At 31.7% G+C, this 14,088-nt stretch overlaps 1 long non-coding RNA gene across 1 annotated transcript in view; it reads left to right on the forward strand.

Annotated features, from left to right (window-relative positions):
* The window catches only part of LOC132665111 (uncharacterized), a 32,921-nt gene extending 19,344 nt beyond the window's left edge, over positions 1-13,577 (forward strand). Inside the window, exon 3 of the long non-coding RNA XR_009603976.1 lies at positions 13,518-13,577. This is a non-coding gene — a long non-coding RNA (uncharacterized LOC132665111). The remainder of the gene's footprint in view (positions 1-13,517) is intronic.
* The last annotated feature ends 511 nt before the right edge of the window (positions 13,578-14,088 follow it).

The following is a 14,088-nucleotide window of genomic DNA, read 5'->3' on the forward strand; positions in this document are numbered from 1 at the left end:
TAGGGAGAAAATAGTTGGGAGTATGTAAACAAGGCATTATTACTGGAACAAAATGAACTTGTCATTATAAACATTAAAAATAAAAACTTTATTTCTTAAATTGTACAATCCAACATCTTTAAGTGAAAAAACCTGGTAATATTTTTAATAATTTCATTTCCACTAACTCCTGTTCTGACAAAGCACTGCAAAGCCCCAAACATGGACTATTCTGTGATGATAGACTACTAAACACATAAATAGCAGAGGGTTTTATTTCCTTTTTCTTTTTTCTTTTTATTGAGGCCATACAGAATTTTTTTTATGTAATAAGCCATCCAACCTCGAGGTTTAACAATTCTAAGTTAATCATGTGTTCTGAACAAAAAGTTAGATATTTTTAGTGTCCAACAAAATTAAATTAAGCTTCATTAAGCCAGATAAGTAGAAAATAAGCAGTAGTCAATCCCTAATATGTACTAGGCACTGTGCTTTTTAAATACAACATAATTAATTCTTTTAAGGAATCTCTAAGGTGAGGACCATTATCACTATTTTATAGTTAAGAAAACTAAAGTTCAAACATGTTAAGAATTACTCCACAGGTTCATGATGCTGGGAATAGTACAATAAAAAGGAAGATGTAATTTTCAAAGAGACAAGGCCAAAGATTTTCTATTTGATTAAAAACACCAATTCTTAGATCAAAAAAAACCCAGGAAACCCAAACCTGGGAAATAAAATAAAATAAACTTTAGAGGAGTAATGGTGAAACTGTATGCAAATTAATTGATTGATTGATTGATTGATTAATAAACATAAGGCAAGACAGATCTTGAAAGCAACCTAGAAGAAATATCAGATTATGGGACATGAAAACAGTAATAGACTGATACCTGACACTCAACCAAAACAATTAGAGTGGGAAAACGATACAATAGTATATTTACTATGTAGAGAGAAAAGAACATTTATTCTATACCCAAAATTGAATTTATTTTTCAAGTTATAGAATAAAAGAAAGACATGTTTAGATAAACTTTGAAAAGTTCAATCAACAAATCTTACCTAAAGGAAATGATAAAGGTTGCTTAGACAACGGTCCCTACTAGTGATGTGAAATATAAGAAATGGTGAGCAACACTATTGGTAAATATTTCTAGGAAATAGTGCATATATCAAAACAATGATTGGCTGTATACAACAATAATATAAAAATGCCTAAATATAGGAAGAAACAAGACAGACATTGGTTACTCAAAATAGCATATAATGTAGGCAGTATGTAATGAGCTTCAAAAGTACATAAAGTTATTGATTAGTAACACATAAATTAGCTTTTCTTAAAATTGTTTCATAAGCAGACAAAAGTAATTATACAGTATAAAACTTGCAGGAAAATCTATTTGAAAACATGGGGGAAAATAAAATAAAATAAATCCTTTCAAAAGAAGTTTAAAAAAAAAAAACAGTGGGAAACAGAAACCCAATTTAAATATAAATAAAAAAGAAGGACACCCGGGTGGCTCAGTCAGTTAAGTGTCCAACTCCTTTTTTTTTTTTTTTAATTTTTTAATGTTTATTCATTTTTGAGAGAAACAGAGCATGAGTGGAGGAGGGGCAGAGAGAGAGGGAGACAGAACCTGAAGCAGGCTCTAGGCTCTGAGCTGTCAACACAGAACCCGATGTGGGGATTGAACTCATGAACCTTGAGATCATGACCTGAGTCAAAGTTGGATGCTTAACTGACTGAGCCGCCCAGGCACCTCTTAAGTGTCCAACTCTTGATTTTGGCCCAGGTCATGATCTCATGGTTTGTGGGGTCAAGCTCTGCATCTGGCTCTGCGCTGACAGGATTCTCTGCCTCCTCTCTCTCTGACCTTTCCCTGCTTGCATGCTCTCTCAAAAACAGTAAATAAGTAAAACAAAAAAAAAAAACAAAAAAAAACCCAAAAAACATATATATATATATATATATATATATATATATATATATAGAGAGAGAGAGAGAGAGAGAGAGAGAGAGAGAGAGAGAGAAGGAAAAGAGAGAGAGAAAGCACATGGTAAAAGAATAGGAAGGCATATGTGAATATAATGAAAAATATAAATAGATTAAATTAATAAATCTACCTTAGAAAAAAACAAAGTTTAAATATGTTAGTTACAAGGAAAATTTCTAAAACATAAGAATGCAGGAAGCCAGAGAGTTAAAGAATGAAAAAAAAAATAACCTGGTGAAAGATATTAAATGGTCAAAAAAAGACTTTAGGATAAAATGCAAATCAAGAGAGTCTCCAGAAAATGATATAATGTTCAACTCAGTAACAAGATATAATAATTCCAAATTTGTTATGCCAAATAACTTAGCTTCATAATAGATAAAATAGGTAGGACTTCGCGAATCCAATTTTAGTAGGAATTAACTAATCTAAGAACATGCTAGAATGTTTAAGCACTATTCTCAGAAATTAATGGGTCAAATAAATAAAAATAACACCACATAGAAGATATAAATTCAACAGTTTGCATGCTTAATTTATCAGGAATATTTTGGACAGTATTGGAATATAACATTTAAGAAGTAAAGAACACATTTTTCAAGCACAAATTGAACATTTATGAAAAGTCTCTTCACAGTAGACAATATAATTTAATATAATTTCTCTAATTATATTCCCCTTAGGATCACATCTCTGATCATAATGCAATTAAGTTAGAAATCAATAGTAACACCACCAACAAAAACTAGAAAACTCTCTGTGACTGGTAATTAGAAAAAAAGATGTCTAAAATCACTGAACAAAGAAGTAATCACTATAAAAAGTACAAAGTTTAACTAGACTAGATTATTCTAATGGAAATACTATATGAAAAAACAAATATGTTACTGTTGGAGTAGAAAGTATATAAACTTAAATTCAATATTAGAAAGGCAAACAAATGAAGATTGTTAAACTAGATGATCTTTTTTTTGTATATTTGACACAAAATGTTATATTAATTTCAAGTGTATACCTTGTCTCAATTTCATTCCTCACTTAAAAAAAGTTCACAGCTGCTGAGTTTTATCTAACTTTTAAACAATTTTGCTATTTAGTTATTTAATTAAACAAGGATGTAGTGAAAAATATTAAATTCATAAATGTACTTTAGGAAAACAGTTAAGTTTTACTACTGAAGTCTGTTAGTATTAAAAAAAATAAAGTTTTGTCTATTATCCTACTTATAAATACAGGTATAAATACTCACTACTAATCACAAACAAAAAATAACAAAGTTAAAATCTAGTGGGATGCCTGGGTGGCTCAGTTGGTTAAGCAGCCAACTCTTGATTTCAGCTCACGTCATGATTCCAGGGTCATGGGATTGAGCACTGTATCAGGCTCTGCAATATTAATGGAACCTGCTTGGGTTCTCTCTCATTCTCTGTCTGCCCCTCCCCAGTTCCTAGCAAAATACCAAAAGGACAATACTCAATAACAAGTAGATTTTATTTGTAAAATTCATAGGGATTTTAATATAATAGAAAAGTAATTCAATTAGCTTAAAAACACATGAAAATAAATTGAAATTCAATTGCAAGATGTTAATGTAGGTTGTGAAATGAGTCAAGGAAGTTAATCGCAGGGAAATAAGAGGAATGGGGGAGCCAAACAAAAGAAGGAACAGAATATATATACATAAACATGAAGAAATGCTTATTTATATTCTAACAAGAAATTGTACATATTCATAAAACAATATATGTGTGTATATTTAAAGAATCTGAATAATTAAATAAAACACAAATAGTTGCAGGAAATAAAATTTTATTATTTGTAAATATCTTTTTTTTTAATGTTTTGACTTTTTAAAAGTTTATTATTTTGAGAGAGAGAGCATGAACGTGTGGGGGACGGGCCAAAAGAAAGGGAGAGAGAAAATCCCAAACATACTCTGTGCTGTCAGCACAGAGTCCAACACAGGGCTCAAACTAATAAACCTTGAGATCATGACCTTAGCCAAAATCAAGAACCAGATGCTTAACCGACTAAGCCACCCTGGCACCAATAAACATTAATTCTGTATTAAACTTATGATCAAATTATAGTCCAAAGTTAACACTGTATTTCTTGATCCAGAAATTCCCATGAAAATGATTTCACTCTATTAACTGCAACTATTCAAATTATGGTCAAGATTATGTATTGAGAAAGCAAAGGCCATTATCATATATATGAAAAATGAGGCTTTTAAAGTATATTCTAATTTTCAACATATATTGAACTCCTACTTAATGTCTAGAAAGAACAAATAAACACTAAATAAAGTAAAATATTCATAGAAAGTTTACTAAGTTTAAGGATAGGGACTATAGGATCAAATCTTTCTCTGTTATGCAAAATCTTTTTCACATTAAAATTCTCTTTGCCTTTCAGAATCTTCATATATGTACATGTACATGTATGAAGAAGGGATATTTATAAAGTCACATGTTTGTGCTGGGAACAAAACAAGACAATATATATGGAAATATGTGATATAGAGTAAAAAGCTAGAGTTGAAATCAGCAACTGACCCTTAAAAATACCAGAAATTTGAGATAGGAGGCTTCTAAGGTGAACTTTTTCTTTTTCTTTTAAAGAGAGAGCACATGCAAGCTGGGGTGGGTGGAGAGGGTCAGAGGAAGAGAGAGAGAGAATCTTAAGCAGACGCCACACACAGCACAGAGCCCAATGTGGTCGTGGGGCTCAATCCCACGACCCTGTGATTATGACCTGAGCCAAAATCAAGAGTCCAATGCTCAATAAACAGAGCCACCCAGGCACCCCTCAAGGTGAACTTTTATCTTTCTCAATTTTATACTGAGTTTTATATAGGAGTCACTGAATCTATAATATATTTACCATACTATCAATTAAAACAATATTTGATGCAATAAATAATAAAACAACTGACTTTTTATTAAGTAGTAAACTTTATCCCAAATAATCAAAGCAGAGACATAATTTGCCTACATATATAAAATTAGGAATGATGTCAAGCAACCCAAGGTCTTCAGAAACATGTATTTCATAATAATGGCAAATCTACATATTGTGGATATAAGATATATACATATATATATACACACACACACGTACATATATATACATATATAATAAATATATTATACATAATAAATCCATATAATCTATATAATCTATATATAATCTATCATATATAATCATTATATATACTATCAACCTATAGGAGGTTGACTGAAAGCACAATCACTCTGTTCAATGTAAAACGCATTATGCCAATAGCAGAGCAATTTTATAAGACCAAAGGAGTCAGGGACAAAAAAGCAAAAATCAGAAGGAAGTGAGCAGGCAATTTATAGATATTAGAATAGACAACTGATGCCTCTCTTGCCCTGTCATATTGAGATGTGTCAGTACTCTTTTCCAACCATCAATCATTGCTACTCAATTTAATTATCCCATAATATCTCCCAATACCATTTTATCTGAGTTAACATTCACCAATGACCTTCTAAATGGTAACATGTTTTTTAACTCTACAATCATATATGTATACTTCAGAGCACATTTATCCCCACTCAAAGTTAGTTTCTTTATTTATAAAATAGAGAAAATAATACACATATCTCCTGTGAGCATTAAATGAGACAGTGTTGTAAATAGGCCATTGTTACCCCACAAATGTTAGTAATATATTAATTCCATATACTTCTAACTTTATTTTTGGTAGTGGATACATAGATTTTATTCACACGAGTATATACTTCAAGACATGTGACAATTGCACATATTACTAAAAGTGGGTGAATTAATTTAATGTCTTGGTTAGTAGCAGTCAAATTCACCAGTGCTTTGATTACAATAATAAAAATTATAAATATTATTTTGGGGACTTGCCTAGTAGAATAACAATTATCTTACTACAGATGTTGTTGCCAAGATTTAATAACTTCTTGACTTTTAGGCAAGGCAACGTGCTCACTTAATTATATTTTCCTCTATTAATATACATTTGATTTAATACATAGGATTGTCTTAACCACACTGATGTTAAAAAATAAACATAACAGTTTCCCATATTATATTTCAAGATATGCACTATACTTTATACATGTGATAACATATCCTCTGCTGTTAGCAAATTTTGGCTCATGGTGAATGGAAAGATTTTACTTTAGACACCTTGGAGAAGGAAGAAAACTTGGAGAAAGAAGAAAACTAGGAAAAGTCTTTACATATTTAGGTGTCATTTAGGAACACTCTATGTCATTCTTATTCAGTAGTCATTCTCCAGATATGTGGCAGTAATATAGGTTAAGATGTAAAGGAATACACATATGTTAGCCTTTCACATGAGGTTTATTTTTGATGCCAATTATCAGAGTAGATTTTTCAGTCTAGGGCAAGATACAAACTCATTTCACATGGGCCACAAACAGTCATTGGGGTTAATGATTTTTTGTTGTTACTATGTGGACTCAAATCTGATCTGGTCACCTAGAAGTAAGTAACCGCATGTGTCATAATAAATTATTCAATAGGTTTCTCCAGTTTATATTTTAAGCATTTTACTTAGAAGAAAGTATATCATCAAACTCTTGAAAGTATATCATCAAACTCTTAAGATATTTAAATGTGTAAATATATATATATATACATATATATGTGTGTGTGTATATGTATGTGTATACATATATACATACATATGCATATATACATATATACAGATACATACACACACACACACACACACACACACACACACATATATATATATATATATATATATATATATATATATATATATACAGACAGACATATAATTTTCATGAATTTTCCCAAGAGGTTTTTGCAGATTCTCACTCATTTTCATGGTATTATAGAATTATAATCACTATCATCCCAGCATACAGATAAAGCTGTCACCTTCTTAAATAATACATAGAATGCTGATTGCATGTAGCTGACTTTTCTACTAGTGATTAGCTCTGGTTTGCTGGTTTACTGTATTTTTGACCGTTGGGTGAAGCCACTTCTTTCATTAGTTAAGTATTGTAGGTGTAAATTGTGTTTATTCCCACAATGTTATTGGTGATTAAGTATAACTAAGCTTTACCCTATTTCCTTCAAGTTAAAAACACAATTTATAAATGTAGATATCTTCTGAAGACGACAGAAAGGCTGTTTGGAACCTAGATTTAACTTGTTTATGAAAGAAGTGCAATTCGGACAGATATTATTTCAGAATTGGAAATCGCCAGCACCCTCTATTTTGTAATGTTTAGAAGAGAATAGACTAAGTGTGTACCTTACTAAATTATTACCAACAAATGTGGTAAAAGTCTCCCAGTACATATACCATTCTTTCAAATACTGACCCAGAAGTGGTACTTAGATGCTTTCCCTTCCTCCTCCTCCTCCTCTTTCTTCTCTTGTTCCTTCTCTTCTTCTGCCTTCTTTTCCTCCTATGTACAAATGTGAGTTAAGTGCAATCTCTCCCACTGAAATTATTTGGAAAAAAACAACTCAGGAGAGAATGTCTAACAATTTCTGGGATTTAGGGTTTGCAAATTGTGTGTGTGTGTGTGTGTGTGTGTGTGTGTCCTCTGTACGTTTATATCAGTGTGTGTTTCTAGGTGTTATGGATAGAGAAGTTGTGATAGAAACTTTTCTTTCATCCATAGACCAACTTTTCTAAAGTAAATGTGTTCTATATTGCTAAATTTAATATAGTTCACATTTCCTTCAAAATCATTAAGCTTTGGAACCTCTTATAAGGGAATTACAGATAACTACAGTATGAGCAATTCTCTACAAATGAGATTTTTCTTCTATTTAAAAATTTTAGGGCCATTATATCTTTATGGCAATACTAAGAAGAAATAAGGTTAAACAGAAACATTTTTATCTTTTTGGTATAATCCCAAGTGCAAGTCTAACTTTTACAAAGATTGTTAGAGCTACCTATCCCTCTCTCTCTTTTCCCCCAAAAGAGCCTCAACAATTCTAATAAAAATCAGTAAATACTTTCTAATTTGGCTTGATTATCTCATGTAGGATAGAGACAAATTAACAAACCAAGAACCATTGTCACAGAAGTAACAACAACAAAAAGTAAATACAGATATCATGCCTGCATATGCATATGTCGATGTACAGTGAAACATAAAATTGTGAGTTAGTGGTTCTGTGTGTCTCAGTTTTGTTAATAGTACATTTCTTTCTATTTCTGATCTTAACAATTATGTATCTGAAAGTTAAGGTAGAGGCTCATTACTGAAATTATAGTTAGCTCACTTTTGTGTATTCTGTTTTATTTAAAAAATGACAATTCTTTTTTATGTGTACAATGCCATCATGTATACACTATGTGATATAAATTATTTCAAGTCCTTTAAAGATTCTTGGTATTTAAAATGAACTTTGCCTTCATAGAAAAACAACAAAGATATTGTGTCTCACGCATGTGGAAGAAAAAATGGATGAGCTCAGAGAAAAATTATAGCATTATATTGGGCACCTCAGGGCTAAAGTTGACTGAAACAGAAAAGATTATCTTTGGTTTGATGAAACTAATAAATCATTAATTAGGTTGAAGGGAAGCAGTAGCAATCAGCATAGCTGTCTGACAGCTGGGATTCTGTCAGAAGATTGTCAGGTACTCTATTACTTCAGAGTGACATGGAATTGGGAACTGAATGACAGCAGTTGACAGAAATATAATTTTTTCAAGAAACATATATTTAAAGCTCTAATTAAGCATAATGACAAGGAAAAACAAGGATACCCTGCTGAGAAACAGAGGATGTATGTTCTCATTCCAACTTTATCTTCTCCGGGATAGTTAAGTAAATTAGTAGTCCTCTTTGAATTAGATGAATTAGATGTTTATTCATGTTTTGGGAAAGCCTTAAATTGACAGAATTCTCAGCTGAAAGTATGAAAACAAACATAAAATAAATAAAACTGCCAATAACTGTTTTCCAATTAAATCGTATAGCATGGCTGTTAAATTTGTGAAATCTTTAAACTGTAAGAAAGAAAGTAATATTTACTGGAATCAAGCATATGCACTGTAAGAATCTTAGACTGTCCAGGGTATTGTATGCGATATAAAACTGTTGTGAAGATGACAATGATGACGACAACGACGATGACGACACTACTAGGATTATCATTCTATCCTTATCACAATAAATCGAGACTGGTATCATCATCATTTTGTAGAAATGGAAATTGAAGTTAGTGACAATGCATGCTCACTCATTTTAGTAGTCATATATTTGTTGTGCCTGTTACTTCTCTTTAGAAGTAATGCTCTTACTTGTTAAATGAAATAAGCACTAGTAGTTTCCCAGGGGATATTTAAAATATTTCTTTCTTATTCCTGGAATAAAAAGATTTTCTAAAGTTTCATGTGCATTTCTGGTGTTATTTTTAGTAATAGAAGTGTTCATGGTTGTGAGTTTCTCTTGAACATAATGAATTAACTCGCATTATCAAGTCAAATAAGAACTTAGAAAAATAAAATAACAGTAACAAGAAGAGTAACAGAAGAAAAGAATAATGAGGATAACAGCAAAGTTGATATAGCTTGTCAAATTCACCTAAGCTGATATTTAAAGGAAAGGAAAACAAACAAAAGTTTATGAAAATAAGAGATAAGAGATAACACAAGCATACAAAATAGGAAATATGAAATGTGAAACAACAAAAATGAGAGAAATTTTTACAATTTTGAGGGTCATCGGCCAAATTATAAGAAAGTATATTTGACTACTTAAATATGTGAATAATTTACTAAGCAATCATTCAGTACAATTTGTCAAAAGAAATGGAAGCCTAACATGGAATACTAAAAAGTACATAATGCTAAATAACTCAGAAAATGAGATAAAGTGAAAAAAAGAATATATGGGCCAGTTAGAAAAAAGAGCAAGAGGATTACTTAATCAAAACTTATCACTAATCATATTAATGTATGTGTTCAAAACTCCCATATAAAAGGCCAAAAGTATAAGACAGTATAAAACAAAATGTTCAGTTATAGTTATCAAAAAGAAATATGTTTTAAATGAAAGGACACAGCAGGGTTAGAAGCATAAGAATTAAAAATTCTATGTATAAACGTATCAACGTACAGATATACATGTGTGTACATATTTGGCAATTTTTGTAATACAGTTAAAATCAGTAGTATCCTGGATATGTTTAACAGATTGCTCTCTGGGAGAATGTAAAAACAATGACAACCCCAATTAAGGTAGACATTATAGTTCTTAATAAAATAACAGGAAATTAAACTGAATGATACACAAGAATGTTAATACACCATAACAAAGAGTACTTATTAAAATCACACAGGTTGGCTTAACATTCAAAAACCAACTGATATAATTCACTTTCTATTCAAAACAAAAGAAAATATGTATCACCTAAATACATGGATAAGACATTTGAAGAAATCTGTCACCCATGCATCATTTAAAAACAGAACAAAACAAACATAGAACATAAAATTTTTGCAGCAAACTTAAAAGGGAACTTCCTTGACCTGATAAAGGGCATATATGAAATATCTATAGACTTCATTATATGCAATGCTGAAAGCAAGAACATATGTTATCCCTCAGAGCAGTAACAAGCCAAGAATGTCTGTTCTCCCTATCTTCCTTCCCTATTATACTGGAGCACATAGCCAGAAAAATAAAGCAAGAAAATAATTAAGGACTAAAATATTTGCAAGGAGAAAATAAAACTTTCATTATTCACAGATGACATAAAATATGCATAGAAATCCTCAGATACTAGAAATTGTAAATACATTCACCTAGTTCATATTATGTAAGATCAACACCCAAAATTGTTCAATTATATTTCTTTAAACTAACAACAAATAATTTAAAATAAATATTTAGAGTGCCATATACAATATCTTGACAAATATTAAATACTGGAGTTCAATTTAATAAAACACGTTCAAGACTACTAAAAATGCTGTCACAAACACAAACTAAACAAACAAAAAGTAGAAACAGACCCATAAATACAGAGAACAAACTGGTCATTGCTGGAGGAGGGGAGAGGGGTAGGGAGATGAGGGGAAAAAGACAAAATGCCACTAAGAGCTATTGAAAGAAAGAAAGAAAGAAAGAAAGAAAGAAAGAAAGAAAGAAAGAAAGAAAGAAAAGAAAAGAAAGAAAGGGAGAGAGGGAGGGAGGGAAAGAAAGAAAGAAAGAAAGAAAGAAAGAGAAAAAGAAGAAAGGAAGGAAGAAAAATAAATGGACAAATATAACAATTTTATGGAATAGAAATTTCTGTATTAAGATGTTATTTGTAACAAAACTGTTCTATGAATTTAACAAGATTCATTCAAATTACCTGGGGGTATTTTTGTAGAAATTAATATGGTGCCTTGTGCAAACCACTTCAACTTCCAAAACAAATTAAAAAAAAATAACGTTTATTTTTGAGAAAGAGAGAGAGAGAGAGAGAGAGAGAGAGAGAGACCAGGGTAGAGAAAGAGGGAGGCTCTGAGCTGTCAACACAGAGCCCAATGCAGGGCTCAAAGTTATCTACCGCGAGATCATGACCTGAGCAGAAGTCAGATGCTTAACTTACTGGGCCACTCAGGTGCCCCTTCCAAAACAATTTTTAGGACAAAGAATAATGTTGGAAGATTTCTATTACCTGATAGGAAGACATATTGTAAAGTCACATTAATCAAGTGAATGTGGTAGCTGCATTAGGATAGGGATATAGATCAATAGAATAGAACAAAGAACAGAGAAAGAGTTACACAAGTTTTTAATTAATTTTGAAAAAACACTAACATCATGCAATGAGGGAAATTGTTTTTTTCAAGAAATAATGCTGGATGAACTGAATATTCATATAAAAGTTAACATTAACTCATCTTACACCATATACAAAAATAACTCTAACTGAATAATAGACTTAAATCATAAATAAAGGATAAATCCATAAGTACTTTAAAAGGAAACTTTAATTTTTTAATGGTTATTTATCTTGGAGAGAGACAGAGAGAGAGAGAGAGAGAGAGAGAGAGAGAGAAGGGCAAAGAGAGAGGGAGACACAGAATCTGAAACAGGCTCCAGGCTCTGAGTTGTCAGCACGGAGCCCGACGCGGGACTTTGGCTCACAAACTGTGAGATCATGATGAACAAATGAACCATGTATCATGACCTGAGCCGAAGTTGGATGCTTAACTGAAACACCCAGGCACCCCTTAAAGGGAAACTTCTAGAGAGAAAAAGTCTTTGCATTTTTGGGGCAGGTGAAAATTTCTTAGGACAAAAAATAATGTATAAACGAAAAAAAAAACCATAAATTGAATTTCATTAAAACTAAAAGTGCTCTTCAAATGACACCATTTAGACAATGAAAGGGCAGGCAAGACAATGGAAGAAAAACATATATAAAAGTCCTCATATTAAATATATAAAGAAGTCTTATAACTCAATAGAAAGAAGACAATTCTTAAAAGTGAGCCAAATATTTGAAGAGAACTTCATGAAAGAAGATATGCATTTGACCAATGAGCACATAAAAAGATAATATCAACAGCAGAAAAATGCAAGTTGAAACTACAATGAAATAGCACTATACATCAACTAGATTGACTAAAATTTGAAAAGCCTGACAATGACAAGTTTTAGCATGGTTGTAAAGCAACTGGAATCTTCACACATCGCTAGTAGGAATGCAAAATGTCACATCCAACTTAGAATACAATTTGGAGTTTCTTATAAAGTCACAAATGCACTTACTATACAACCCTAAATACCCTTTCCTTAGTATCTAAGAAACATAAAAACATGTAACAACAGGGAGATGTGTATAAGAATGCCCATAGAAACTTCATTCTCAATAGCTAATAGTAAACAACCCAAGTGTCTGTCAACGCATAAATGGGTAATTAAATTGTGAAACAGCCATATAATGCAATTCATTATGTCACTGAAATGACATAAACTATAGATAAATAAAACACAGATACAACTCAAAAACATAACTGAAAGGAATGAAATCATGCATAAACAGAATGCATACTGTATGTTTCCACTTGTTTTTGGAAATTCAAGAGCAAGCAAAAGTAATCCATGGTAACAGAAAGCACATCAGGGATTAGTCTAGGACCAGAATTGGGGGAATTTACTAGAGGACTATGGGGAAACATTTTTGGGATGATAGAATGATTCTAGTTCTTCCCTGTGGTGATGGTTCCAAAGAATATACCTTTGCCAAAACTTACCAAGCTGTACAATTACAATAAATACATTCTACCACATGTAATTATAACTCAAAAGATTATTTAAAGATGGATCATGTGTGAGAAGCAGTACACAATTTTAAGAATGATATCTTGGGTAGGTAAAAGGCGTTGAGATCCAAGTGATGGGATCAACACTGAGATCTTAGGTACAGTTTTGGAGTAAGGAGACATTGAGAGATAATCTGTATTTAGTGCATAGTTTAGTAGTTTAGCTATCTTTTCTTTATTTTTGCCAGGTGAATAAACAAAGGAGAGATTGGTCTTTTTGAAGGAAGCACACTTTGCTTCAAGTAATGCAAGAGGTAAGGATTAATTCTTTGGCAAGAGTTGAAACAGAGAAAAAAATGCAAGAATGAAATCCAAAGGTGGTTTGAAAAAAAAAAAAAAAAAACAAAGCAAAGCAAAGCAAACCCAACCCAACCCAACCCAACCCACACAGGACCAGGGGACAGATTTAGAACAGATTTAGGAGGCACTGAACAGAGGAGAGGCACTGAAAAAGGAGGAGGAGGGGAAAATGAAATTTAAAGGATAGTTCCTTGAAAACCTGCCAGAAATGAAGTCAGCAAAAACATAGTTGGATACTTATTCCAACCTTCAGAAGAGTCTCGGAAGAGGAGATGTTGGCCCTTTTTAAAGTCCAGGGCCAGTCTTTACATTTATGTTCTGTATTTCTTCTAGGTTTTAGGCCCTAAGCCACCTGTGATTCCTTTACTATTCTCTTCCTTTTGAATCTTCCACTTTTCTCTCACCATTAATCCCTTCCCACCAAAGTACCAGTGTGCTGATGTGTTTTTCATCTTAATA

Source organism: Panthera onca, chromosome D3, assembly GCF_046562875.1.
Source record: "Panthera onca isolate mPanOnc1 chromosome D3, mPanOnc1 haplotype 2, whole genome shotgun sequence".
Taxonomy (NCBI): domain Eukaryota; kingdom Metazoa; phylum Chordata; class Mammalia; order Carnivora; family Felidae; genus Panthera; species Panthera onca.